The 25,951-nt window shown below is 50.5% G+C and overlaps 1 protein-coding gene across 1 annotated transcript in view; it reads left to right on the forward strand.

Moving 5' to 3' along the window:
- The first annotated feature begins 6,748 nt into the window (after window positions 1–6,748).
- YPEL1 (yippee like 1) overlaps window positions 6,749–25,951 on the forward strand; it is a 38,345-nt gene continuing 19,142 nt past the window's right edge. Inside the window, exon 1 of the mRNA XM_009216873.4 lies at window positions 6,749–6,968. The gene's annotated coding sequence lies outside the window, so the exon portion shown is untranslated. The remainder of the gene's footprint in view (window positions 6,969–25,951) is intronic.

Raw genomic sequence — 25,951 nt, forward strand, 5'->3', positions numbered from 1 at the left:
TCTGGGCCATCACCCACGCCTATGTGATGGAGCCCCAGTACAAACTCTGGACCCAGTGCGGTGGCTAACAACTGTAATCCCAGCACTTTGGGAGGTCGAGGTGGGAGGATCACTTGAGGTCAGGAGTTTGAGACCAACCTTGGCAACATGGTGAAACCCCTCGTCTCTACTTAAAAAAAAGAAAAAAAGGCCGGGCGCGGTGGCTCAAGCCTGTAATCCCAGCACTTTGGGAGGCCAAGACGGGCAGATCATGAGGTCAGGAGATCGAGACCATCCTGGCTAACACGGTGAAACCCCGTCTCTACTAAAAAATACAAAAAACTAGCCGGGCGCGGTGGCGGGCGCCTGTAGTCCCAGCTACTCGGGAGGCTGAGGCAGGAGAATGGCGGCGTGAACCCGGGAGGCGGAGCTTGCAGTGAGCTGAGATCCGGCCACTGCACTCCAGCCTGGGCGGCAGAGCGAGACTCCGTCTCAAAAAAAAAAAAAAAAGAAAAAAAAAAATATATATATACACACACATACAAAATTAAGGGGGTGTGGTGGTGGGCACCTGTAACCCCAGCTACTTGGGAGGCTAAGGCAGGAGAATTATTTGAACCCAGGAGGTGGAGGTTGCAGTGAGCCCAGAACACACCATTGCATTCTAGCCTGGGCAATAGAGCAACTCTGTCTCAAAATAAACAAAACAAAAAATTTTGTACTTTGTAGCTGGCTAAACTCTTGCAGGGACAGTAATAGGAAACTCAGGAGGTAAGAGAGGAAGGAGCCAAATCACTTCAGCCCATTAATGAACTCTAGCTTTTACCTGGGGTTTTTGAGGAGGTATACATCTGGCTTTTGTTCTAAAAGAATCGATCAGTAAAGAATAGAGTTAAGGAGGCAAAGTTTGTAATTTAGAGGCCACTTGAGCAATGACAATAATCTAGACAAGAGAGGAGAGTGGCTCAGGCCCTGGGTGCTGGTGACAGGAGTGGGAGCCCGGGGACTTGCTGAGGGGTTGGACCTGTGGTGTGAGGGAAAGAGAGGAGTCAAGGAGGACTCTGAGGATTTGGCCTGTGCCTTGAGAAATGGCCATACCCGGCCGGGCGCGGTGGCTCAAGCCTGTAATCCCAGCACTTTGGGAGGCCGAGACGGGCGGATCACGAGGTCAGGAGATCGAGACCATCCTGGCTAACACGGTGAAACCCTGTCTCTACTAAAAATACAAGAAAATTAGCCGGGCGAGGTGGCGGGCGCCTGTAGTCCCAGCTACTCAGGAGGCTGAGGCAGGAGAATGGCGTGAACCCGGGGGGGCGGAGCTTGCAGTGAGCCGAGATCGCGCCACTGCACTCCAGCCTGGGGCACAGAGCAAGACACAAAAAAAAAAAAAAAAAAAGAGAAATGGCCATACCCTTAATTGAGCTGGTGAAGACAGAGGCTTGGTTTGGTTTGTGTCGAGTTTAAAGTGTAGACCTCCAAGTGAGACTGGGAGTGCGCAGCTGCAGGTGAGAGCTTGGGGGTCAGGGAAGGGTTTGTGCTGAGGAACACACTTTTTTTTTTTTTTTTTTTTTGAGACGGAGTCTTCCTCTGTCACCCAGGCTGGAGTGCAGAGGTGCGATCTCCGCTCACTGCAAGCTCCGCTGCCTCCCGGGTTCACGCCATTCTCCTGCCTCAGCCTCCCAAGAAGCTGGGACTACAGGTGCCCGCCACCACGCCCAGCTAATTTTTTGTATTTTTTAGTAGAGACAGGGTTTCACCGTGTTTGCCAGGATGATCTCGACCTCCTGACCTCATGATCTGCGCATCTCGGCCTCCCAAAGTGCTGGGATTACAGGTGTGAGGCACCGAGCCTGGATCACACTTTTTTTTTTTTGAGACAGGGCCTTGTTCTGTTGCCCAGGCTGGAGTGTTCCCTGCAGCCTCAGCTTCCCAGGTTTGAGTGATCCTCTCTCCTGAGCCTCCCAAGTACCTGGGACTGCAGGCATGTGGCCACTACACCTGGCTAATTTTGCATATATATGTGTGTGTGTGTGTATATACCTATATATATATATACACACACACCTATATATATATATATTTGGAATTGGTAGTGGGAATGGCTGTACAACAATGTGAATGCCACTGAATTGCCCCCTTAAAATTGTTAAAATGGGCCGGATGTGGTGGCTCACATATATACATATATATATCTCTCTCTCTGAAAAAAATATATATCTCTATATATAGATATGTATAGATATATATACATAATATATAATGCATATATATCTATATATTATATAATACATATATATGATTGATATATATGAGCTGGCAGAGACAGAGGCTTGGTTATATATGATATATATGTTATGTATATATTATATATGTTATATATGTATATATTATATAATATATACATAACATATATATCTATATAGATATATAGAGAAACATAGAGATATAGCTATATAAATATATAGCTATATAGATATACACATATAGGGAGAGAGACAGAGGAGGTTTCACCAAGTTGCCCAGTCTGGTCTTGAGCTCCTGGGCTCAAGCAATCCACCTGCCTCGGCCTCCCAAAGTACTGGGATTATAGGGATGAGCCACTGTGGTCGGCAAGGAACACACTTGATCAGTAGCAGGCTCCACCGTGGTCTTCCACTGCCAATGAGCTTGATGGAGATCACCTGTCAGGCCAGTGGAGGGAAAGGAGGAGACCTAAGGGCTCAACTTTTGGGGCCTCCAACATCAGGAGGGTAAGGACAGGTGGGAAAACGGAGGCCAGTGAGGAAGAAAGTAAGGCTCCAGAATCTAAGTGAAGAAAGTGTTTTTAAAAAGCACCCCACTGTAGGAAATGCTAGTAGGACCATCCAGTAAGGTATGGGCTGAGCCCAGATGTGACGACATGACGTTTGGCGACGTAATGTTGGAGCAGTTGGGATGGAACCCTAAGAATAGGAGGTGGACATGGGAGGAGCCCAGGCCAGGCCCTTCTGCGTCACTTGCCCGGAAAGTTGCAGAACAGGTGGGCATAACCAAAGAGGGCACGTGGAGCTGAGAAAGAACACGGCTCCTACCCTGATGGGGCAGCCGAGTAAGCCGTGGGGCGCAGGACAAAGGGCGAACCATGTCTTCATGGCATCAGGCAGGGCAGATGTTTAGGATGGGACGTTTAGCGGTGGGGGCGGGGAGGAGTCCTCTCCCATCTCTAAGTTCTCTGTAAAGTTGGACATAGAGTTAGCAGAGGGGAGGAGGCATGAGATCATCTTCCAGGATGGTGGAACCTGCACGGACTCGGAGGTGGAGCAGGCGGAGGGTTTTCAGGAGGACTAGGCTTCCCTAGAAACTGGTGTCCCCGAAGTAAGCAGCCAGCTGCAGTGGTGAGCTTCCCAGTAGCGGGGCGACGGGTCGGTTAATTTCTCCAGGACAGGCAAGGGTGGGGTGTGGGAAAGGGGTCAGAGAGGAAGTGGGCATGGGGTAGGGCAGCCCCCAGGTGGCGGGCATGCTGAGACGTGGAGCTGGGACGCTAAAGGCAGGGAGCCCTGGAGCTTGAAGGCGGTGTTCGTGAGTGGGCTGCGGGAAAGTGGATTATAAATGGCGCGACCACGGGGCAGGCAGGGGGGGTGGCAGGTGCAGGCCTGGCTGATGGTGCTGTGGAGGCCACCCAGAAGGTCATGCCTGGACAGAGGAGGATAGAAATGTTGGGGCATTGCCCAAAATAAAAGTATGTATTAAATCATGAAACTTCTTGTTCATACAAATATGTGTACTAGATCACAATGTAGACTTTCTTTTACTACTTTTATTGTGGTGAAATGTACATAACGTAAAATTCACCATTTTAACTTTTTTTTTTTGAGACGGAGTCTCACTGTATTGCCCAGGCTGGAGTGCAGTGGCTCCGTCTCAGCTCACTGCAACCTCCACCTCTCCGGTTCAAGCGATTCTCTTGCCTCAGCCTCTGAAGTAGCTGGGACTACAGGTGCCCGCCACCACGCCCGGCTAATTTTTTTGTACTTTTTTTTAGTAGAGACGGGGGTTTCACCATGTTGGCCAGGCTTGTCTTGAACTCCTGACCTCAGGTGATCTGCCCACTTCAGCCTCTCAAAGTGCTGGGATGACAGGCGTGAGCCACCACACCTGGCCCATTTTAACAATTTTAATGGGACAATTCAGTGGCATTCACATTGTTGTACAGTCATTCCCACTGCACCAATTCCAAATTTTTTTATCACCCCAAACAGAAACCTTGTACAGATGAAATGGGTCATGTGGTCACGTGGTCATAGTCTGCAGAAAGATGCTCAACACCCCTAATCACGAGGGAAGGGGAAACCAAACCCATCATGAATCCCAGTCTCACACGCACCAGGCTGGCCACTGTCAAAAAGCAGAAAATACAGTTGGTGAAGATGTGGTGAAACTGGAAGCCTCGTACACTGTTGGAGAGAATGTGAAATGGTGCAGCCGCATTGGGAAACAGTGTGTAATTGCCTTAAAACATTCAACATAGAACTACCATATGATCCAGCAATTTCACTTCTGGGTATATACCCCAAATAACGGAAACTAGGGGTTCCAATAGATGTTTGTACCGTCAAGTTCATAGTGGCATTATTTACAATAGCTAAAGTATGGAAGCAGCACCCCAGGTGTCCACTGACAGATGAACAGAGAAACACAAAATGTTATCTACATACAATGGAATATTAGCCTAAAAAAGGAAGGAAACTGTGACACGTGCTACACCATAGATGAACCCTGAGGACATTATGCTAAGTGAAATGAGCCACAAAACTCACAATAAGACCCAAAAAGACAAATACTAGATGATTTCATCTATATGAGGTACCTAGAGTAGTCAAGCTCATAGGGACAGAAAGTAGATTGGGGGTGGTGAGGGGCATGGGGTAGAGGGAAATGGCGAGTCATTGTTTAATGAGTCCAGGGCTTTACTTAGGCAAGATGAAAATGAGTTCTGGAGACGGATGATGATGATGGTTGCACGAACTGTACACTTTAAAATAGTTAAATGGGGCCGGGCGCGGTGGCTCACGCCTGTAATCCCAGCACTTTGGGAGGCCGAGGCGGGCGGATCACTTGAGGCCAGGAATTCGAGACCAGCCTGGCCAATATGGTGAAACCCCGTCTCTACTAAAAATACAAAAGTTAGCTGGGAGTGGTGGCGGGCGCCTGTAATCTCAGCTACTCGGGAGGCTGAGGCAGGAGAATCGCTTGAACCGAGGAGGAGGAGGTTGCGGTGAGTCAAGATCGCACCACTGCACTCCAACCTAGGCGACTGAGCAAGACTCCCGTCTCAAAAAAAAAAAAAGCAACATCTGGCCACAATCTAAGTTATGAGTCAGCTGCACATTTAGCGGCTTGAAGAGATCTTTATAAACACAGTGGGTTGCAGAAAACAAGAGAACACGTCCAGAGGACACTGATAACAATGTTATATACATTGTGACCTCAATAGTGGTTTTGTTGTTTGCTTTTTTGTTGTTCGTTTTGTTTTGTTTTGTTGTTGTTGTTCAAGAGGAAGAGTCACGCTCTGTCGCCCAGTCTGGAGTGCAGCAGCGCGATCACGGCTCACTGAAGCCTCGACCTCCTGGGCTCAAGTGATCCTCCCGCCTCAGCCTCCCAGGTAGCTGGGACTACAGGCATGCGCCACCATGCCTAATTTCTTGATTTTTTTTTTTTTTTTTTTGTACAGACAGGGTCTCACTATGTTGCCCAGGCTGGTCTTGAACTCCTGGGCTCAAATGATCCTCCTGCCTCGGCCTCCCAAAGTGCTGGGATTACAGGCGTGAGCCACTGCATCCAGCCTTCAAGTATATATATAGATATATATATTTTTTCAAATAATATACGGATATATATATATATAGTTTGTTTTTAAAGAGGGGATATGGAACCAAGAAAACAGTGACATTAGAGGCATGGGGGTGGCGCGGGCTGCCGGGCGACGAGAGCACTACCCAGAGGAAGGGGCTTTCTGTCGGATCTGACGCGGCACTCCCAGAGCAGAGCGAGGGGCCGGACGCAGACCCGTGGCGTCCTCCGTGGCGTGGGGGTTCTGGGGGGTTCGGTCCTTGGGTTCAGAGAGGGTGGTGGGGACGGGACAGCACGGACGACCGCACTCTGGGAACCCGGCCGCGGAGGGGTACGGCCAAGGCGGATCCTGGACCGGCGCACACTAGCTCGCCTCGGCCTCCACGTCCGCCCCGCGCGCCGCCTTCCGCCACCGACCCCCGAACGCGGCCGACCGCGCGGACGGGCGGGACGTGCACGGCGCTGGCCGAGGAAGCTGTGCGCAAGCTCGCCTCAGCTCCCGGAGCTGCGGGCCCCGCACGCCCTTGGCCCATCCCCGCGAGCCGGAGGAGCGGGTGACCGGTGTTCTTCCCAGTGCGCGCGTACAGCACCGCCGGCCCCGCAGGCCGAGCCTCCCTGCCCGGCCAGCCTGCGCCCGCGCGCGGCGCTCCTCGCGGAATCCGCCCCCGCTTTCGCCCCGCCCCCCGCGGCCCCGCCCCCGCGGCCCTCGGCCCTTACAGGGTGGCTCCGAGGCCGCGCCCGGCGGGCCAGCCAATGGGAGTGCGGCGCGCCCCGCGGCACGTGCGCTCCAGCCGCTCCCGGCCGGGTGCGAGCTGGCGGAGCTCCTTGGCCTGGAGCGCGCGGGGCGGGGGCGCGCGGGGCAGGCGGGACGCGGGGCGGAACGGAGGCAGGATGGGGGCGGGGCGCTGGCGACAAGGCGCGCTGATTGGCCGGTGCCGCGCTCCGAGGCCGTTAACGGCGTCTGGGCCGGGCCACGGCTCCAAAACAAAGGGCAGGCGGCCCGCGGGGCGGCGGCGGGAGGATGCCTCGCGCCCTGCCTAGGCGCTAACGGCCTCAGCGCGTCCCGGGCCGCGCCGGGAACGCCTGAGAGCCGAGCCCGCGCTGACCGGGGCCCGGGCCGGATGGGCGCTGCGGGCCGGGGCGCAGACCGCGGAGCCGCCGTGAGTACGGGCGGGCCTGGCTGCAGCTGCGCGGGCGGTTACTTTGTGGCCACCCAAGGATACTGTGGCTGCGGGCGGGCCGGGGAAGCACCTGTTGGGCGTCCGGGCGGGCGGGGGTGCGAGCAGGGCGGGCCTGTGACTTTTTTGTTCCGTTTTGGATTTTGATTTGTTGATATTGGGCTCACTCCGTTTTGGCACAGACAACAACGCCTAATCTTCGATTCCCCCGCCGTTTCTTCTCTCCACCTTCCCCGCTGCCCCTCTTCTCCCGCCCCACCGTGAAAAGATATAGGGAAAATGGACAAGATCCCAGATTATTGGTTTTTCCTTCCTTAAAAAATACAGCCTCAACTGGGCAAGGAAATGAGGGCAAAAGAGGTCTCCTAGGAATGTTTATCAGAAAGGCGGAAAAAGGTTCTCAAGTTGCCACATAAAGATCATGACTAAAATGGAGCGTCCTCGGTGTTTACCACTTGTGGCATAGGTTTCATTAACAGAGATTGCAAAAGCCTGAGCTTCAGAGAGCTAAACAGGGTCTGCCTCCCCCATGCTTGCCTCTGATTGACATCTTTGATGTCCAAATTATGTACTGAGTTATAAGGATGGGAAAAAGACCGAGATTCTATTTTTGGCAGATAATGAACATGGAAGACATCAATTTCCCCGCCCCACGCTTTTTTTGTTCCGTTGCATTTCTTCCTCTAAAACATACCCACCTTAACCTGATGTTTCCTTTGCTAAGAACGTTATTCTTCCCACCCACCAGCCCCTGACACTCCTGAATCCTTACCTAACTCCCAAGGCTAGGTTTGCCACCCCTGGGGAGCCTTTCCAGGCATCTCACCTGAGCAAGGTATAGATGTGACAAATGTTTGCTAAGCATCTCCCAGGTGCCAGGAGCTGTGCTTCATCCTGGTGTCATTGAGTCTTATAATCATGCACTGATCCCCCTCAGTTGTGGGCTCTTGGGAGGCAGTGGTAGTGGCATGTTTGAGGAATAAGGATCTCCAGGACCTTCGTGGTCCCTCCTCTTGGGCCCTACAGGGTAGAATGTCATCTACTTGTGGGAACCCCTAAGGGCTGGGCCCGTATTGAACACTTATATAATAACTGAGCCCTCTTAATTACCAATCCGGGCAATAGTCTTCTTTCAAAATAACTTCTTATTTTGGAAAAACTGTAAATTTACATAAAGGTTGCAGAGCTACTACAGACAATCCCAATATATCCTACACCCAGTGCTCCCCATCATTACCATCCTGCACTGCCGTGGTGAAAAACTGACCTGGGTGTATTCTTCTCACTAAACTCTGGGTATTAAGCCTTTTCACTTTTGAATCACTAATTTATAAAGCCATTTCTCTTTTTGTGTGTTTGTTTAAGACAGGGTCTCACTCTTGCTCAGGATGGAGTACAGTGGCACAGACACGGCTCACTGCAACCTCCACATCCTGAGCCCAAGTGATCCTCTTGCCTCAGCCTCCCATGTAGCTAGGACTACAGGTGCACACCATCATGACTAGTTAACTTTAAAATTTTTTGTAGAGACCGGGATCTCACTTATTGTTTCCCAGGCTGGTCTTGAGCTCTTGGGCTCAAGTGATCCACCTGCCTCAGCCTCCTAAAGTGTTGGGATTACAGGCTTGAGCTGCTATACCTCACCATAAAGCTATTTTCTTTAGATTGAGCGTATTATTCCTCTAACATCTGTTCTTGATTCTTGCCTGTCTTCACTAAGTACTACCAGCACCTGTGTCAAGGGGCAGGGATGCAGGAAAACGGAAAGAGGCTACCCTATAGGTTTTTTCTTTTTTCTTTTCTTTTTTGTTGGTTTATTTTGGTTTATTTCAACAAACAAATTGGGTTTTTTTGAGACAAGGTCTCATTCTGTCCCCCAGGCTGGAGTATAATGGCACAGTCTCCACTCACTGCAGCCTCAACCTCCTAGGTTCAAGCCATCCACCTGCCTTCTGAGTAGCTGTAACCACAGGCATACACCACCATACCCAGCTAATTTTTTAATTTTTTTGTAGAGACAAGATCTCACTCTGTTGCCCAGGCTGGTCTCAAACTCCTGGCCTCAAGTGATCTCCCGTCTCAGCCTCCCAATGTGCTGGGATTTATAGGTGTGAGCCCAGCCTACCCTGTAGTTTTGTTGTTGTTGTTCATGTGGTTGTTTGTGTTTGTTTTGTTTTGTTTTTCAGACAGAGTCTTACTCTGTCGCCAGGCTAGAGTGCAGTGGCGTGATCTTGGCTCAGTGCAGCCTCTGTGTCCCGGGTTCAAGCGATTCTCCTGTCTCAGCCTCCTGAGTAGATGGTACTACAGGCAGGAGCCACCACGCCCAGCTAATTTTTGTATTTTTAAAAGAGACAGGGTTTCACCGGGTTGGCCAGATGATCTCAATCTCTCAACCTCAAGTGATCGGCCCGCCTCGGCCTCCCAAAGTGCTGGGATTACAGGTGTGAGCCACTGCGCCTGACCAACCCTGTAGTTTTAATGTATTTGTCTCCATGGAAGACTAATAAACAAAATTGTTTTGAATATGAAGAAGCAATAGAAGCCCCCCTGCTTTCAAACTGTTCTCTGATGCTCTTCATTAGAGTTAAATGAAGTTGCGTAAAAGGTTTTTTTTTTTTTTTTTTTTGAGACGGAGTCTTGCTCTGTTGCCCAGGCTGGAGTGCAGTGGCGCAATCTCGGCTCACTGCAAGCTCCGCCTCCCGGGTTCACGCCATTCTCCTGCCTCAGCCTCCTGAGTAGCTGGGACTACAGGCGCCCGCCGCTGCGCCCGGCTAATTTTTTCTATTTTTAGTAGAGACGGGGTTTCACCATGGTCTCGATCTTCTGACCTTGTGATCCACCCGCCTCGGCCTCCCAAAGTGCTGGGATTACAGGCGTGAGCCACCGCGCCCGGCCTGCGTAAAAGGTTTTAAGTAGTTAGATCTAATAATCAGTGAAACCTCTAGGGAGTGGGAATTTTGACAAGGGATTTGAGCGGAGGTTGAAGAAAGTTCTCAATAGCCAAGACATGGAGGGCTAAGGGTTTTTGGAGCAAGTAGTGCGAGATAGATTCAGGAAAGAAGTCAAGAGGATGAAATTGATTCCGCCAGCAAATGCGAGGACATTACACCTGTTGTACAGATGCTGAGTACTAAAAACCTGTTGGCGGGTGAGAGTAAAATGGAAATCCTGGAGCCAGCCACTGTTGCCCACACCCCAGGAAGGGGTTAGGAACCGTTATTCACCCCATTGCTCAGCAGGCCCTCTGGCACCTGCAGGGTCTTGGGCCAGGGCCAGGATTCCTGGTGGGGCTTGTGAGGGGCTTGCTGAGCCCCCGCCATACTAACAGTGACACATGCTCCTGCCCTGAGACCCTGGTCAGACACCTAAACTGTGCCCAAGGATCATCCCCTTTAACACCTCATGTACTCTGACTGCCTTGTAAATTGCATGTGACCTCACTTTACAAAGAAGATAGCAGAACTTGGCTTCAGGTCCCAGAGCCAACAAACACGTGGCACATTTTGCATCAAACCCTGGGAAGCCTCTCAAAGCAAGTCAAACCCTCTTTCATCTTTGTCCTGGGGGTGATGACATCCCTGTTGCCAAACTTCACCTACTGCCTCCCTCCTGGTGCCACCTGCCTTCTCAGCAGCATTGGCATACACCCCCGCCACCCAAACGCTTCCCCCTCACCTGATTCCTCTTTGTGCATCTGTTTTTGTTTTTGTTTTTGTTTTTGTTTTGTTCTCTTGCCCCAAGACGGGAGGCTTGAATGTTTGATGAGACTTTATTTAGCATGAGGGTAAAGAAAATAGTTAAGATTCTCAACCTCTTTTCATCTGTCTCAATCCAGTCTTCTGGGTCTGGTGTCCACTCTTTCAACCTAACAACACTAGTGTTGCACATAGTTCCTACACCTCCCTTTTCTTCTTCTTCTTCTTCTTTTTTTTTTTTTTTTTTCTGAGACGGAGTCTCGCTCTGTCGCCCAGGCTGGAGTGCAGTGGCGCAATCTTGGCCTCCCAAAGTGCTGGGATTACAGGTGTAAGCTACCGCACCCGGCCCCCTTTTCTTGTCTTTTTCTTTCTTTCCCTTTCTCTCTCTCTCTCTCTCTCTCTTTCTTTCTCTTTCTTTTGACACAGGGTCTGTCTCTGTCATCCAGGCTGGAGTGCAGTGGCGATCACCTCAGCCTCCCGAGTTGCTGGGACTGCAGGCACGTGCCACCACACCTGGTTAATTTTTAAATTTTTTTATAGAGACGGGTTTTCGCCATGTTGCCCAGGCTGGTCTTGAACTCCTGACCTCAGGTGATCCTCCCACCTTGGCCTCTTAAAGTGCTGGGATTACAGGCGTGAGTCACCACTCACTGTGCGGTCTTCTTGTTAGCGAGAAAGCACCTCTACTAGGATGTGTCCGAGGACCTTGGTTATGGGAAACTTTGTTACTAATGGTGGAAAAAAAAAAAAAAGGAATGTAGTACAGGTTCTTTGAAAAGAAGCGCTCAATACAAGCACATTATCAGTAGTCTCAGGAGAGGTAGTAGAAGGTAGTGCTTGAGCACAGGTGGGAGGAGAGATGGAGGAGAGAGCCTGAAGGGCTGAGGCACCCGGGGCCACTGGGCAATGGAGGAGCTAAGCCCCTTGAGTTCCCCAGAGAGCAGGGGCTGGTGGGGAGTCTAGAGGCCCATGGAGCTTTGTCTCGGGGCAGCCATACAGGTGGTTTGATGCTGTCGGTGGGCCCCATTGTGCACCTAGGCTGCAGTTCCTGAAATGTGGAGGGGAGCTTTTCCTCCTGTAATTCAAGTAGGGAGGAAGTGGACGTGTGTAGAGGGAAGCTAGAATTGCCACAGGCAAATCGTACCCACACTGTTGCCCTTTGTTGTAAATTTTTCCAGACCCTTCCACACCTGTGACTTCATGTACTATGTGTGAGTTTGAATAGTCAGAGTGGGCCGGACGCTGTGGCTCACGCCTGTAATCCCAACACTTTGGGAGGCCAAGGAGGGTGGATCACTTGCAGTCAGGAGTTCAAGGCCAGCCTGGCCAACATGGTGAAACCCCATCTCTACTAAAAATACAAACTTAGCCAGGCATGGTGGCAGGTGCCTGTAGTCCCAGCTATTTGGGAGGCTGAGGCACAAGAATTGCTTGAATCCAGGAGGCAGAGGCTGCAGTGAGCCAAGATCGTGCAACTGCACTCCAGCCTGGGAGACAGAGTGAGACTCCAGAAGCCCCATGATGGAAATGTCTCTGATGCATGTTTATCAGTGAATTTGGCCAGTCTCTTTTGGTTAAACTTTGTTGTTGTTTTTGTTGAGAAGGAGTCTTGCTGTGTTGCCCAGGCTGGAGTGCAGTGGCAGCAATCTCGGCTCACTGCAACTTCTGCCTCCCGGGTTCAAGCAATTCTCCTGCCTCAGCCTCCCTAGTAGCTGGGATTACCGGCGCCTACCACCACACCCAGCTAATTTTTGTATTTTTAGTAGAGACAAGGTTTCACCATGTTGGTTGGCCAGGCTGGTCTCAAACTCCAGACCTCAGGTGATCTGCCCATCTCAGCCTCCCAAAGTGCTGGGATTACAGGTGTGAGCCACCGTGCCTGGCCCCTACTGGTTAAACTTGAGGTGGCTTGTAAGCTTTTGTTATTACAGGCAGTATTATTATAGGATGACATTTTGCTATTTCAGGTAATAGCTGCTTTTATCCAGTTATTTTGCACATGTGCACCAGTCAAAGGTGAGCTCCCCAGATGAACCCCCAGTCCAGGGCTGTGTTCCTAGGAATGTTGTGGGTGTTGCCAAATGGCTGGATCACAGAGCACCTTCACCAGTGGTGTTATCAACTTATAAAATTTTTAGATTTAATTTATTATTTGTAGAGACTGTCGCTCTGTCGCCCACCCTAGAGTGCAGTGGCGTGATCATGGCTCACAACAACCTTGACCTCCTGGCCTCAAGTGATCCTCCCATCTCAGCCTCCCAAGTAGCTGGGACTACAGGTGCACACCTAGCTCTTTTTTTTTTTTTTTAAGAGATGGGGATCTTGCTGTGTTGGCCAGGCTGATCTTGAACTCCTGGCCTCAAATAATCTTCCCATCTTGGCCTCCCAAAACACTGGGATTACAGGCATGGGCCACCCCTGACCTTATCAACTTTTTTTTTTGAGATAAGGTCGTACTCTATCACCAGTGCTGGAGTGTGGTGGTGTGATCTCGGCTCACTGCAACCTCTGCCTCCTGGGCCTAAGTGATTCTCCTGCCTTAGCCTTCCAAGTAGCTGGCACCACAGTCATGCACGACCATGCCTGGCTAATTTTTTTTTTTTTTTTCTTCAGGACAGTTTTGCTCTTGTTGCCCAGGCTGGAGTGCAATGATGCAATCTCAGCTTACTGCAATCTCTGCCTCCCAGGTTCAAGTGATTCTCCTGCCTCAGCCTCCCAAGTAGGTGGGATTATAGGCGCGCACCACCATGCCCGGCTAATTTTTGTATTTTTAGTAGAGATGGGGTTTCACCGTGCTGGCCAGGCTGGTCTAGAACTCCTGACCTCAGGTGATCCACCCACCTCGCCCTCCCAAAGTGCTGGGATTACAGGTGTGAGCCACTGTGCTTGGGCTTTTGTATTTTTTGTAGAGACGGGGTTTCACCATGTTGCCCAAGCTGGTCTCAAACTCCTGGACTCAAGCGATGCACCCACCTCGGGTTCCCAAAGTGCTGGGATTGCAGGCATGAGCCACCACGCCTGGCCTAACTTTAAAAAAAAATCATTGCCAACCTGCTAAGTGTTAGACAGTGTGAGTGTGCCTTCAGAGTTGAACATCTACTTGTATGTTCCACCTTGGACACCATGGTCCACGGTAGGGAGACTCTGGCTTTGAATTGAGCTTCACAGGTCATTGGCTGTGCAACGTTGGGCCACTCGGGTAACCTTTTGGGGCTTCGGTTTCTCCATGTGCATGGTGGGGCTCATAAGGACATGCATCTCTTAGGACTGCTGTTGATTGCACGATTCTTATACAGTGAGCAGCTTAGGACAGGGCTGGTGTTGGCTTGCCAGCCTCTGGGAGCTGCTGCATGTCCTTTTCCGGGAGCTGGTGGTTTTTTCCGTCGTCCATTCCCTCTGCGATGGCGGTGGCCTTTTCATCTTTCTAATCCCAAGGATAGTGCCTTGCCAGTGATGGGTGGGAGAGGCACAGCCAAAAGCAGGGAGGCCTCCTCCGTGAAGAGGAGGGGAAGGAAGGGGCAGCCGAGTGGGAACGGAGGTGGAGAAGCTGTGGGGACGGCTGCCCAGGCAGGTGACACCACTGCCTGTCACCCCTCATCCCTCTCCTCCCTAGGGAGGTGGACCATGATGTCCTGGTTCCTCTTTCTTTGTGAACCCTGGCTGAACATGGCAGGGCCACATGAGCTGAGCACTGTTCCTTCCCCACTCTCCCTGGCAGTCTGTCCACCTGGCACGCCAGCCCCTTCATCGCTACGCCCAGCAGACACCCCACTTCTTCTCCAGCTTTGCAGCCTCTGACCCGGACGCGCTGGCTTCCGTATCTCCCTGGGGGCCCCCTTTCCATCTCATAACACCTTGGAGATCTCCACGGGGAGGTAGTGGGGATGGGACCCGCGCTCACCTGCCAGGTGGTGGCAGTGCCAGGGGTAGGTGGATCAGCCTGGGGATTGAGGGGAACAGGCTATCCTCTGCACAGGTGCCCCGGAGGTGGGGCGAGGACCTGGTGGGGTGGTTGGAAAAGAGAAAGGGGCACCCCAGTCTGCACTCCATCCCATTGAGTGTCAGAAGCTGCTTGGTTTTGTTTGCTTCCTCATTGTGTTTGTCTTGAGAAGTGTGCTGTCGGCACCATATGGACATGGGCCTGATTCACGTTCTCTTAAAATAACTTTACAGGCTTATTTTAGGAGAGAAATTTCTGGATTCCAGAAAATTGTTTTTGCTCTAAAAGCATACCCCACATTAATGTCTATTTGGGGCGATGGAGGGCAGCTGCCCTCCAAACTTGGGAACACACAGTGTCCGAGAGTGGAGATGATTTGCCTGGTGAATTGCCCAGCATTTTCCTTTCAAGTTACTTACTTCAGGGCGGTTCCTAATTTGCCGATAGATCTTGTAAAAGCCCATTTACGTTGGTTGTTTCCAAACTTGGCCGTGGTTTCCCCAGTGCAACAGTGGATCTGTCATTTAAAGCCAAGTTAAAACTTAACATGACATGCCTCTCAGTGACCACAAATCCAGCCCTGGCCACTACTGCCAGGACCCCTTTGAGGGCTAGTGACAAGGGTCGCCATCAGGACTGAGACCACATGAAGCGCATGGGAGGCATCTGTGCAGTGACCAGACTCAAGGCAGGAGACAGGACAGGGACCTGGGAGAGGGCTGGGGCCCAGGGCAGCAGGCTCTTCAGGTGAGGATGCCTTGGGGGCGGGGCTGTATAATGAAGGTCTCCAAATAAGGCCCATGCGAAGTGTGCTTGGGAAACAGCCTGTTTTGGTTGGAAACAAGGCTTTTTGTAATTAGTGGGGGCCTCAGTGTTTACTCTGCAGAGCCCTAGGCAGTCTGGTCCAGGAAGAGTTAGTAGTGTTCTCTGCATCCTACTGGGGATGTGTGACACTCGGAGAAACCAGCAGGCAGAGGCGAGAGCTGAGATCTGAGCTTGTTACTACATCTTTCTGCCTCATAGCTGAGAGGCTGAGCCAGTGGCACTTGCTGTGGGGACAGCTCAGGTGCAGGAAGAGGCTAGCAAGGGAGGGTAGCAGGCTGGGCTACGGCCACCAGGGCTGGTGTCTCCACTGAGAGCTACAGGCTTTGAGCAAATAGAGAACACTGACAGCATGGAGGACCCTGGAGCAACACAGGACCCTGATGGGGATACACCGCTTCCTCCTGCCTGGAACACTGGTAGTCAGAGGGTCCCCTCCCTCCTGAGGACTGGCCTGTCCTCCCCTGATGCTCCTGCCTCTCAAGCCAGGCGGGACCAAGTAGCGGAGAGCACCTGTGCTCTGGAGTGAGCACCCACCTGTGGGACCATGGTGGCCACTAGTGGGCAGGGATACCTGTTTCTCAGGATGTTGTGAGAATTCAATGGCCTGAGAATTTGCAGACCCTAAGGTGCAACTGCATGATGTAAAGGGCAAGCGCCTATCTTTGGCAAGATTCTTGTCACTCGGGGGGCCTCAGACTCAAGGACATTGTGCCTGAATAGATGAGACTCCTTCTTGGAACCTTCTGGGACCAGCTTGGGGCCACAGCAGGCTGTGGCTGGTCCTTCCTGGACAGCACTGGTAGGGCCCTGGCTTGTGCACTGCTCTTTGGGGACCCTGGTCCTAGACCCTGGGGACATGTGGGCCTGGGTGGGGTGAATCTGCAGCTGACCCCCCACATGGCCCCTGCCCGCAGAGGCTCCTTGGTGCCCATGGGTCCATGTTTTTTGTTTTGTTTTGCTTTGGTTTTTTTGAGACAGAGTCTCACTCTGTCGCCCAGGCTGGAGTGCAGTGACGCAATCTGGGCTCACTGCAAGCTCTGCCTCCCAGGTTCACGCCATTCTCCTGCCTTAGCCTCCCGAGTAGCTGGGACTACAGTCGCCCGCCACCACGCCGGGCTAATTTTTTGTGTTTTTAGTAGAGACGGGGTTTCACTGTGTTAGCTAGGATGGTCTCGATCTCCTGACCTCGTGATCCGCCCCCCTCGGCCTCCCAAAGTGCTGGGATTACAGGCGTGAGCCACCGCACCCGGCCAGGTCCATTGGTAAGTTTTTAACAAGCTTACCAATGTTTAGTGGCCACTTCTCATATAAAGTACTGATGTTTATTTTTTGGATACGGTCTCGCTCTGTTGCCCAGGCTGGAGTGCAGGGGCACCATCACAGCTCACTGAAGCCTTGACCTCCCCAGCTTAAGCAATCCTCTGGTTTCAGCCTCTGGAGTAGCTGGGACCACAGGCATGTGCCGCTATGCCTGGCTTTTTTGTTTTTTGTTTTTTGTTTTTTGTTTTTTTTGGTAGAGACAGGGTCTCGCTATCTTGCCTGGGCTGGTCTCGAACTCCTGGGCTCAAGTGATCCTTCTGCCCTGGCCTCCAAAAGTGCTAGGATGACAGGCGTGAGCTGCTGCCCCCAGCCGCAGTAGTGATGTTTCAACCCCCATTTACTTCTGCTGTCTCCATGTGAGGATACACCTGATAAGTCTTCATTCCCCAGATATTTAAGTGCCTTTCGTGGGCCAGGACACTAGTCAGTGATTTTTTTTCTACTATGTAGGTTTAATAAAACCACCCAAGTGACTTTAAAATTTTATCATTTTCGGCTGGGCAAGGTGGCTCACGCCTGTAATCCCAGCACTTTGGGAGGCCGAGGCGGGCAGATCATGAGGTCAGGAGATCGAGACCATCCTGGCTAACCCATGGTGAAACCCTGTCTCTACTAAAAATACAAAAAAATTAGCCGGGCGTAGTGGCAGGCGCTTGTAGTCCCAGCTGCTTGGGAGGCTGAGGCAGGAGAATGGCGTGAACCTGGGAGGTGGAGCTTACAGTGAGCCGAGATTGCGCCACTGCACTCCAGCCTGGGCAACAGAGCAAGACTCCATCTCAAAAAAAAAAAAAAAATTATCATTTTAGGGCCAGGCACGGTGGCTCACATCTGTAATCCCAACACTTTGGGAGGCCAAGGTGGGTGGATCACTTGAGGTCAGGAGTTCGAGACCAGCCTGGACAACGTGGTGAAACCCCATCTCTACTAAAAAACTACAAAATTAGCCAGGCGTGATGGTACATGCCTGTAATCCCAGCTACTTGGGAGGCTGAGGCAGGAGAATCACTTGAACCCGGGAGGCAGAGGTTGTAGTGAGCTGAGATTGCGCCATTGCACTGGAGCCTGGGCAACGAGCGAAACTCCGTTTCAAAAAAAAAAGAAAAAAGAGAATTTTATTATTTTTTAGGCCAGTGCAGTGGTTCATACCTCTAATCCCAGCACCTTGGGAGGCCAAGGTGGGTGGATCATTCGAGCCAGGAGTTTGAGACCAGTCTGGGCAACATAGAGAAACCTTGGCCCTACAAAAAATACAGAAATTAACTAAGTGTGGTGGCGCACACCTGTCATCCCAGCTACTTGGAAGGCTGAGGCACAAGAATCACTTGAACCCAGAAGGTGGAGGTTGCAGTGAGCTATCGCGCCACTGCACTCCAGCCTGAGCAACAGAGCGAGACTCTGTCTCAAAACAAAATGAAAAAAAGAATGTTTTTTAAATGCATTGTTTCTTCTTTTTTTTTTTCCTGGGACAAAGTCTTGCTTTGTCACCCACGCTGGAGTGCAGTGGTGCGATCGTGGCTCACTGCAACCTCCGTCTCCTGAGTTCAAGCAATTCTCCTGCCTCAGCCTGCTGAGTAACAGGCACCTGCCACCATGCCCGGCTAATTTTAGTATTTTTAGTAGAGATGGGGTTTTACCATGTTGGCCAGGCTGGTCTCAAACTTCTGACTTCATGATCTGCCTGTCTTGGCCTCCCAAAGTGCTGGGATTATAGGTGTGAGCCACCGTGCCCAGCCTTAATGACTTATTTCATAATTACAAAATACTAGATTACTTAAGCAGAGTGTGATGAAGTTTGAAGAAGGTACATGGAGTATGTGCCTGTGGAATGTTCCTGAGGTCAAGAGGAACTGCCGCTGTGCTGTCTCTGGAGCAGGACTGGGGTTCTGGGGTGGGAGACTCACTTTTCACTCAATGGAAGATCCTTTTGCCATCTCAGGACATACATGGTACTTACAGATAAGAAATGAAGATTAATAAAATGGACATGTATATACCCATCACCAGCTTAAAAATTAAAATCCCAGACCAGGCACGGTGGCTCACACCTGTGATCCCAGCACTTTGGGAGGCCAAGGCGGGTGGATCACCTGAGGTCAGGAGTTCGAGACCAGCCTGGCTAACGTGGTGAAACCCCGTCTCTACTAAAAATACAAAAAATTAGCTGGATGTGGTGCCGGGCGCCTGTAGACCCAGCTACTCAGGAGCTTAGGCAGGAGAATCACTTGAACCCGGGAGGCGGAGATTGCAGTGAGCCGAGATCCCGCCACTGCACTCCAGTCTTGGGGGGACAGAATGAGACTCTGCCTCAAAAAAAAATTAAAATTGATTAAATTAAATTCCAGCCAGGCACAGTGGCTCACACCTGTAATCCTAGCACTTTGGGAGGTTGAGGCGGGCAGATCACCTGAGGTCAGGAGTTTGAGACCAGCCTGGCTAACATGGCAAAACCCTGTCTCTCCTAAAAATGCAAAAATTAGCTGAGTGTGGTGGCCTGCACCTGTAATCCCAGCTATTCAGGAAGCTGAGGTGGAAGAATGGCTTGAACCCAGGAGGCAGAGGCTGAGGCTGCAGTGAACCGAGATCGTGCGGCTGCTCCAGCCTGGACGACAGAGTGAGACTCTGTCTCAAAAAAAAAAAAATTAAATTAAATCCCCTGCCAAGCGCAGCACGCAATGCTGTAGTCCCAGCAACTCGGGAGGCTGAGGTGGGGGGATCACTTGAACCCAGGAGTTCTGGGTTGTAGTGCACTATGCCAATCTGTTGTCCACACTAAGTTAGGCATCAATATGGTGACCTCCCAGGAGCAGGGGACCACCAGGTTGCCTAAAGAGAGGTGAACAGGCCTAGGCTGAAAATGCCTGTAAATAGCCACTGCACTCCAGCCTGGGCAGCATATCTAAAACAAAATTAATTTTAACCCCCCTAGAAGTCGTTGGCACCCCTCCTGCCCAGGGTCCTCACTTCCTCTGCCCTGTTACTCCCAACACAGGTGTCCCTTGTGGAAGGACAAGCGATGTGCACCAGTGCTGGCCCCAGGGGTTACTGACTGTGGGGTGAGGGCTGTGGCTTTTCAAAAGATGATCTGCAGTTAGGCATTCATGGCATTTAGAAATTCAAAACAAAACCCTTGGCAAATGACCCCCACCCCCCTTTTTTTGGGACGGAGTCTCACTCTGTTGCCCAGGCTGGAGTGCAGTGGCATGATGTTGGTTCATTGCAACCTCCGTCTCCCAGGTTCGAGCGATTCTCCTGGCTCTGCCCCCTCAAGTAGCTGGGATTACAGTCACCCACCACCAGGTCTGGCTGATTCTTGTATTTTTGCAATAGAGACGGGGTTTCGCCATGTTGTCCAGGCTGGTCTCAAGCTCCTGACCTCAAGTGATCCTCCCACCTCAGCCTCCCAAATTGTTGGGATTACAGGCGTGAATCACCACACCCGGCCGATATTACTTATTTTTAAATGATGAACAAAATGAAGGGCGGTTTCTGTAGCTCTCTACTCAAGTCACTTGGAGCAGGGATTCTGAACACTAGAGACCTGAATATGCAGTTTGGGAATAAGTTTCCTGTCTCTCTCAGCTGCTTCACTTCATATTCTTAGTATCTTTGTTAAAGGGAAGTCCAGGGAAAGGAGAAGAGACAAACAAAAGTTTATTAATTTAAGTCTCATTTTAGTAAAAAGAGAAACTTAGGTGAAAATGTCACAAAGATTCAACATGAGTTCAGTAAGAAGTGAAGTCAGAACACTTCTTCCATTAATTGGTGGAACATGTGTGGATATGAATAAGGTACTGACAAGTTGTCACATGACGTCCTCATGCACCATGTGGGACATGTGGACAGGAAAGCAGAGGTGGAGATGGTGCTGGGCTCCTGGAGGGTGGTGACCGAACTGATACCTGTCCCTGTGACCTCCCCAGGGCATGTCAGCAAGTTTCATGGAAGAGATGCCAGCTAGAAGAGATGGCAGGGTTCAGATTCATGAAGGGCCCAGCAGTTCAGGGCAACACATAAGATCTAATAAAATTTACTGTGTTAACGCTAAATGTGAGGTCTTCTTGATTCTAAGAAACCCAAGGGAAAATTTCAGGATTAGCACAAGATGACTTAATAACAGCTAGTAAGAAAAAGAATTTAAGGTTTGGGGAATCACCCATCAGGAATGTCCAATGTAGGCAGACTTTTTCAGAAGTTCTTTAACATAATATTGGAGAAAGAAATGGAATTCATTTAGAAGATGGCGTGTGTGGCCGGGCGCGGTGGCTCAAGCCTGTAATCCCAGCACTTTGGGAGGCCGAGACAGGCGGATCACGAGGTCAGGAGATAGAGACCATCCTGGCTAACCCGGTGAAACCCTGTCTCTAGTAAAAAATACAAAAAACTAGCCGGGCGAGGTGGCGGGCGCCTGTAGTCCCAGCTACTCGGGAGGCTGAGGCAGGAGAATGGCGTAAACCCGGGAGGCGGAGCTTGCAGTGAGCTGAGATCCGGTCACTGCACTCCAGTCTGGGCAACAGAGCGAGACTCCATCTCAAAAAAAAAAAAAAAAAGATTGTGTGTATGTGTTTACATGTGTATACCTTTGTACAGACATTTACTCCACAAAATTCCTGCTCGATGGTCATCTCTGTTGAGAAATGTGATGAACTGGTGATTTTGTTTATGGAATGGGATCCAGCTTTTTTTATCTTATCCTGCAGATGCACAGTGGCCCAGCAGTATTCCCCTGGAAAACTGTTCTCCGGGCGCTGCAGTGCCCCTCTGTGCTGTCTGTCGCCACCTATGGTCTGTTTCCGGGCTCACTTTCATATCGCATTGGCCTGTTTTTGTATCTTGTGCCAGTCCAACCCTCTTCTTTCTTTGATTGATTGACCGAGTCTCGCTCTGTCGCCCAGGCTGGAGTGCAGTGGCACAATCTCAGCTTACTGTAAGCTCCACCTCCCGGGTTCACACCAGTCTCCTGCCTCAGCCTCCCGAGTAGCTGGGACCACAGGCGCCCATTGACATGCCCAGCTAATTGTTTGTATTTTTAGTAGAGACAGGGTTTAATCGTGTTAGGATGGTCTCCATCTCCTGACCTCGTGATCCGCCCGCCTCAGCCTCCCAAAGTGCTGGGATTACAGGCATGAGCTACCGTGCCTGGCCTCTTCTTTTCTTTTCTCTTTTCTTTTATTTTCTTCTTTGATACAGGGTCTCACTCATTACCCAGGCTAAGTGCGGTGGCACAATCTCTGCTCATTGCAGCCTCGACCCCCTGGACTCAAGCAATCCTCTCACCTCCCTAGTAGCTGGGACCGCAGACATGCGACACCACACTTGGCTAATTGAAAAAAACTTTTTTTTTTAATAGAGACAGGGTCTCACTGTTCCCCAGGCTGGTCTCAAACTCCTGGGCTCAAGCAATCCTTCTGCCTTGGCCTCCCAAAGTGCCGGGATGACAGGTGTGAGCCACTATGTCCCGCCTTTGCCCCACTTCTTGAAAGATATTTTCACTGAATGTAAAATCGGAGATATCAGTTATTCTCTTTCAGAATCATACTGGTTCCTTTCTCTGCTGCCTTTTGGGTTCTGTTGTTTTTCCTGGGAGCTTGTTCTGTTGAACAGGTCATTTTTCCTTCCTCTGATACTTTAAGACTTTTTCCCTCTTGACCTTTGTGTTCTGGTAGTTTTGATTAGTTCTCTCTAGCTGTGGCTTTATTTTTATTTATCCTGCTTTAGGACTGTTGGGCTTTTTAAGTCTGTGGATTTGTAGCTTTCCTTAATTTTGGAGAATCCGCAATCATCAATTATTCACAAAGTGCCTCTACCCCATTTCTTCTCCTACCTCTCAACCTTCTGGAAACCAAATAATGCCATCTCTCCTGCTTCAGTCTCTTAGTTTTAAAACTCATTCTAGACCTTTCTCTACTTCTTTTTTTTTTTTTTTTTTTGAGATTTGAGTTTCTGCCTCTGTCGCCTCTCTCAGGCTGAGGCAAGTGGCTGATCTCAGCTTCCACTGCAAGCTCCACCTCCCGGTTTACGGTATTCTCCTGTCTCCAGCCTCCTGAGTAGCCACTGCAGATCTCCGGGCCCACCTCCCACCCTGCTGTTTTGTGTCTTTTTAGGTAGAGATTTGGTTTCAATGTTAACCAGGATGGTCTCAATCTCCCTGACCCTTGATCCACCTGGCCTCGCCCTCCCTCCTGCTGATCACAGGCTTGAGTTTCACCACCTGCCTTTTTTTTGAGATGGAGGTCACCCTGTCACTCCAGGCTGGAGTGCAGTGGTACAATCTCAGCTCAATGCAACCCTCTGCCTCCCGGGTTCACAGCCTCCTGCCCCAGTGCCTTCTCCCAGCTGGGACGCTACAGGCACCCTCACCATGCCTTCCAGCTTGCAATGCTCTGAGACATTTTAGTAGAGATGGGGTTTCTACCATGTTGGCTGGCTGATCCTGAACTCCCCTGACCTCGTGACTCCACCTCCCTACTTTGGCCTCCCAGCTGATTGGCTTGTAGGGCATGAGCCACCAAGTGGCCTGGCCCCCTTTTCTTAAGCATAATTTATTCTGACGTATCTTCAGTGTATGTATTCTCTTTTTATTCTCTTATTCCTGTTAAACCCATTGGCCTTAATGCTGTTTATTTCTAGAATTTCTACTCCTGTTTTTCTGCAAGGTCATTTTTTTTCCTCATTTGCTATTCCTTACATATAGTTTCAAGCTTACTGGTTTCCTCAGTGAATATAGTAAGTAGAGGAGCCTCATGGTCTGCCTCAGGTCGTTGAGATGTTGAGTCTCTGGATCTGGTCCTGGTGCTGGCCTTTTCTGTCCTTGCTCCTGGGGCATTGTTTCCATGAATGTGTGGTTACTGTTGACTGCATTACTCACTGTCCTGGAGAAATGACTTGTGGGGATTTTTCAGATCTAGGATAAGGATACTTCCTCCAAACTAGGTTTACGCTTCCTTCTGCCAGGTACTTCGGGGTGCTGTCGGCCTAACGCCATGTTAAACTAAATCCATCAACTGTGAGCTTTGGGAATCTTCTCACTGGTGTGAATTTGGGCCATACGTCCTGTGAGGGCTGTCCTGTGATCACTGCTCTGTGGAGGGGACCAGCCTTAGACTTCTTATCAGAGGCCAGGGGTGGCTGGATGGGGGCAGATGTTTTCAGGGCAAGAGCGGCTTGGCTCGCCCCTCTGGTTTCTGCTATCCCCAGATGGTGCCTGGCGATTCCTCACTGTCGTCAGCCCCTGGATGCCTTTAAGAAAACCTCCTTTTATTCTGTCAGCATTGTTGGTTCTTCTCAGGAGAGGCCTGGTCCAAGTATTTGGGTTATCATAGTTTTACAAAACGTTGGTGTCTATGAAATCTTAAGTCACCTCTTTTTTAAAAATGTACCTTTTAGGCCGGGTGCGGGGGCTCACGCCTGTAATCCCAGCACTCTGGGGGGCCGAGTCAGGCAGATCATTTGAGGCCAGGAGTTTGAGACCAGCCTGGCCAACATGGTGAAACCCTGTCGCTACTAAAAATACAAAAATTAGTCGGGCGTAGGGCTGGACGCAGTGGCTCACGCCTGTAATCCCAGCACTTTGGGGGCCCGAGGTAGGTGGATCACCTCAGGTTGGGAGTTCAAGATCAGCCTGACCAACATGGAGAAACCCCGTCGCTACTAAAAATACAAAATTAGCTGGGCGTGGTGGTGCATGCCTGTAATCCCAGCTGCTTGGGAGGCTGGGGCTGAGGCAGGAGAATCACTTGAACCCGGGAGGCAGAGGTTGCGGTGAGCCGAGATTGCGCCACTGCACTCTAGCCTGGGCAACAAGGGCAAAACTGTCTCAAGACAAAAAGAAAAATTAGTGAGGTGTGGTGGTGCATGCCAGTAGTCCCAGCCAGTCGGGAGGCTGAGGCAGGAGAATCACTTGAACCTGGGAGGCAGAGGTTGCAGTGAGCAGAGGTGGCACCACTGCACTCCAGCCTGGGCAACAGAGACTCCATCTCAAAAAAAGTAAAATAAAAAAAATTAAAAAAAATTTTTTTTAATTAAAAATGTATCTTTGGTGTTTTTTATTTGAACTATACATAGTAAGCAGCATGTTTGTTTGTTTGTTTATATTTGTTTGTTTTCTTGAGATGGAGTCTTGCTCTGTGACCAGGCTGGAGTGCAGTGGTGCGATCTCGGCTCACTGCAGTCTCTGCCTCCCAGGTTCAAGTAATTCTCCTGCCTCAGCCTCCCGAGTAGCTGGGACTACAGGCACACGGCACCACGCCCAGCTCATTTTTGTTGTGTTTTTTTTTTTGACGGGGTTTCACCGAGTCAGCCTGGCTCGTCTTGATCCCCTGACCTCGTGATCTGCCCGTCTCGGCCTCCCAAAGTGCTGGGATTACAGGCTTGAGCCACCGCGCCCGGCCTCATTTTTGTATTTTTAATAGAGACAGGGTTTTTACCATATTGGCCAGGATGGTCTCGAACCCCTGACCTCGTGATCCGCCTGCCTAGGCCTCCCAAAGTGCTGGGATTACAGGCGTGAGCCGCCGCGCCCAACCTTAATAGTATTTTGTGTTCATTTACACTTTTTTTTTTTTTTTTTGAGACGGAGTCTCACTGTGTCTCCCAGGCTGGAGTGCAGTGGCGCGGGATCTCGCTCACTGTGTCACTGCTCACGCTTACTCCTACCAGCCTCCCAAGTAGCTGAGACTACAGGCCAGATATCACCGGGTTAAGTTTTTTGTATTTTTAGTAGAGACGGGTTTCTACCATGTTAGCTAGGATAGTCTCGGGATTCTGACCTTGTGTGATCCACTCCGGGCCAGCCTCCTAAAGTGTTGATTACAGGCTTGAGCCACCGCGCCCGGCCTACACTTTTTATTTTAGAGAACTTGAAACCCGTTAATGCACATGTACATACATAATCCACACATACATATGTGTGTGTGTATGTGTGTGTGTATATGGCATATCCATTTTATCCGTATACTATATGTATATCCATTATACTATAGTTTCCTGAAGTTTCCATCACAGGCACAGTCATGGCCACATTCCAGTAATGCTTATAATTCCACGACCCATATGGCTTAATGCACACTTTGGTTTTCAGAATCTATCACTTACTTCTACAAATCAATAAGGAAAGGACCAGCAGCTAATAGAAAATGTGACCAAGATTTGAAAAGGAGGAACCGGAAAAGGTGCCCACCTGTACGATC

This window comes from Papio anubis, chromosome 16, assembly GCF_008728515.1.
Source record: "Papio anubis isolate 15944 chromosome 16, Panubis1.0, whole genome shotgun sequence".
NCBI lineage: Eukaryota > Metazoa > Chordata > Mammalia > Primates > Cercopithecidae > Papio > Papio anubis.